Raw genomic sequence first — 3,784 nt, 5'->3', positions numbered from 1 at the left:
CTCAGTACCTGAGGCTGATGTACTTGGACCAACTGAGCTATCCTCAGCACACAAGGCCAATGCTCAAACCAATCAAGCCACTGGCTGTGGGAGGATGAGGGAAAGAAGAGGGAGAGGGAGGGGAAGAGAAGTAGATGGTCACATCTCATGTGTGCCCTGACCAGGGATTGAACCTGGGACGTCCATATACCAGGCTGATATGCTGTCCACTGAGTCACTGGCCAGGGCCGTATTGGGCCTTTTATAGGAATGTTTTTTCATGCTAAGTGGGGAAATTTGTTTCTCCTTTGTATCTTTGCAAAACAACCCCGGTTACTTAGCCTTGAAAGAAGAGATCTTCCCTTAGTCTTCTCTATAACTAGCCTCTGTGATAGTTAGAGCAGTGGTAGTCAACCTGGTCCCTACCGCCCACTAGTGGGCATTTCAGCTTTCACTGTGGGCAGTAGCAGAGCAACCAAAGTTTAAATAAAAAGATAGATTTAACTATAGTAAGTTGTTTTATAAAGATTTATTCTGCCAAACTTAGAGAAAATCTGACATAAAGTACTTGGTAAGTAATTATTATTATATGCTTTAACTTGCTGTAACTCTGCTTTATAAATTTTATAAAGTAAAGTTACTTCCCTACTTTATAAATCACCATTACTGTGGAACTGGTGGGCGGTTAGAAAATTTTACTACTAACAGATACAAAAGTGGGCGGTAGGTATAAAAAGGTTGACTACCCCTGGTTTAGAGGCAGGCAACAAGGAATATTTCTTCCAGAAACAGTCATTACCGTGGAAAATGTGGGATTTGAATCCTACATGATAAAAGTTTCTAAACACCACTTCCAACCGTTTTCTTAAAAGATTTGTCACTACTCAAATTAAGAGAGTTGATAGTTGAGACACAGTGGCACCCTTAATATTTAGACGTTTTTAGACCCCAGTTATTACTGAGAGTCAGGAGATCAACTTCTCCAAAGGAAGGGGTACATCTTGTGCCTGCATGTGGAGGGGAAAATCTTCCCTGCGATTTGGCTTTGGGCAGAGGTGACTCTTCCAGTTCTGCCCCCACAGTGTGATATTGAGTAATGTACACTGAGAGAATTCGGGCTGTTGGGTGAATGTGGTATTTGACATGTGGAGGAATTATTATTGGGAACTCTACTCAATAGGAAGCCATTACCAAGGCTCAGATGCCCAAAGGAAAGCTTGTTAATTCAATTTCCCTTGAAAGCTAATAACTTGAAATAATCATTACATGGGTTACTGGGTCCTGCTGGGTCTCAGCTTGTGAACTTCTTTCTGATCAAAGTTACTGTCATGGGCAGTCCTTGTGGTTAAACAGGCTCTTTAATCTTTATCTCCATGAAGTTCTGTTATCCTGGTTCAAGAGATTAAATTGGCAGTCTATTACTTTCTTACATTTTATTTTACACAAAAATGCAATTTTTAAAACCTTTTTGCTTTGAAATAATTATAGATTCACAGGAAGTTGCAAAGGTAGTTCAGAGGGGTCCCTATACTTTTTACCTTAAATGATTAGAATTTACATAAATATATAGTATAATATCAAAACAAGAAAATTAATAATTACATACATAACTATGTTATTATTTTTTATTACTTATTCATTTTAGAGAGGGAGAGAGAGAAAAAGGGGGAGGAGCAGGAAGCATCAACTCCCTTATTGTGCCTTGACCAGGCAAGCCCAGGATTGTGAACCAGCAACCTTAGCATTCCAGGTTGATGCTTTATCCACTGCACCACCACAGGCCAGGCTAGCTATGGTATTATTTAATTAAAAAATTTTGGCCCTGGCTGGTTGGCTCAGCGGTAGAGCGTCGGCCTGGTGTGCAGGAGTCCCAGGTTCTATTCCTGGCCAGGGCACACAGGAGAAGCGCCCATCTGCTTCTCCACCCCTCCCCCTCTCCTTCCTCTCTGTCTCTCTCTTCCCCTCCTGCAGCCAAGGCTCCATTGGAGCAAAGATGGCCCGGGATGGCTCTGTGGCCTCTGCCTCAGGCACTAGAATGGCTCTGGATGCAACAGAGCGATGCCCCAGAGGGGCACAATATCGCCCCCTGGTGGGTATGCCGGGTGGATCCTGGTCGGGCACATGCGGGAGTCTGTTTGACTGCCTCCTCGTTTCCAGCTTCGGAAAAATGGAAAAAAAAAATTTAAATTGTTAAATACATGTAACATAAAATTTACCATTGTGACCATTTATTTCAAATTATAAGAGAAACTTAATATTATTTAAAAGAATAGTCTAAACTTTTTGTGGACAAGTCCTGCCGGGGGTAAGGATGATGGAGACACAAAGACCCGACTCCAGGAACCAGGTTCAGTGACGCAGATCCACTTTATTCAGGAAGTAAGCTAGTTTATATACACAGGTTCAGCCTATAGGGTGTTACAGCGTGTCCTTCAAAGCCAATGGCTGAAAAGATCAGGGAGCTGCGTGGTTGGCGCTAAGTCACTTCCTTATAGAGGGCGAGCTCCCTTCCTGGGTATGCCCAGGAGGGTTCTGGGAGCTGAAGTATTCTCACAGCATTGCATCACCCACAGCTGCTAGGAATGTGCTGTGCTCCACCCACATCTCCCCCTTCTCTTTTAATGAAGGCCAATTAGACTTGATGAATGACAGCTTGCTGCTGTTGTAGCTTCTGAATGCTACACATTATGCAACGGAACCCTAGTAGAACTAAAACAACTATAATACCTATTATACTATATGCTAATAGATTAGCTGGATTAAACAATGAGGCAAGCTTCTGTAATGTTTGACTAGTTAGGAAATAGAACGAGGGTCTTAAACGGGATTCCTCCTAGGGGTCGGGATGTCATTTTCCTCCCATTGTGCTACAGAGACCCTCTAGGTGCTATTAAACACAGTTCCACTTTGATTGTAAAAAATGGACGTAGGTCCATGCACGCCCCCTTCCCACAAAGGTCCCAGCGTCCAAACATAAAATGGATGGCTTTCCATGGGTTGCGTACTGCACATGGTTGCATTCCATCTCTCAGCCTCCGATGCCAAACTCTGAGGCTGATGGTCTGAGCATCCGGGCCAGAGGCAATGCGGCAGTCTTTCCAGGAAATTCCTTCTCTCTGGAGTGTTCTTAGATGTTCATCATACAGGAACGGGCAAAGAGGTGACCCTGGGAAGGCAAGGTTAGCAGGCAAGCCCAGCTGTTGATAGCTAGGGGGAGGAGGGCTTGTAGGCCAAGTACTAAGCCTTGGTTGGTAGTACCATTTTCAGCAAAGTCCCCCATAGTATGATTTCGAAGGAGGACCCACCCTTCTGAGGGGATGGTGTTATTAAACTTAAGTAGCATTGGGTCACTGAGGTTACCCCATATAGTGCCGTTTCACTGTTGGGATTCCTGGCCACTATTGTCACAAGGGAAACTAAGGGAGCAGTTACTGGAACATACTGCTAGAAACTGTGGGCTATTAACTTCAACAGGCATAATTATGCCAGGGTGGGGAAAAGCAGCTCAGGCGTGGGGGTCCGCCCATGCCTGGGAGTCAGCGGTCACTATAGCACACATAAACAAGAACAGAGCACCAGGTCCTGGGGGCCCATCAGGGGCCATTCTCTGGGCCTGCCCGGCCAAAGCCTCCACATCCCCCCAGGTGATGGGGTGCACACACTGGCCGCGAGGTCTTCTTCTGGAGCACTGAGGACCTCCTCCCCTCAGGTGTAGTCGGTGTGGAGAAGGCCAGGGCTGTGGCTTTGGATGGGTGAAGACTGAACCACTTAGTGGGTATCCAAGAAACCCTGTCAAGCAGGTTGG

Source organism: Saccopteryx leptura, chromosome 7 (genome assembly GCF_036850995.1).
Source record: "Saccopteryx leptura isolate mSacLep1 chromosome 7, mSacLep1_pri_phased_curated, whole genome shotgun sequence".
In the NCBI taxonomy this organism is placed as follows: domain Eukaryota; kingdom Metazoa; phylum Chordata; class Mammalia; order Chiroptera; family Emballonuridae; genus Saccopteryx; species Saccopteryx leptura.
This window is presented reverse-complemented; position numbering follows the sequence as displayed.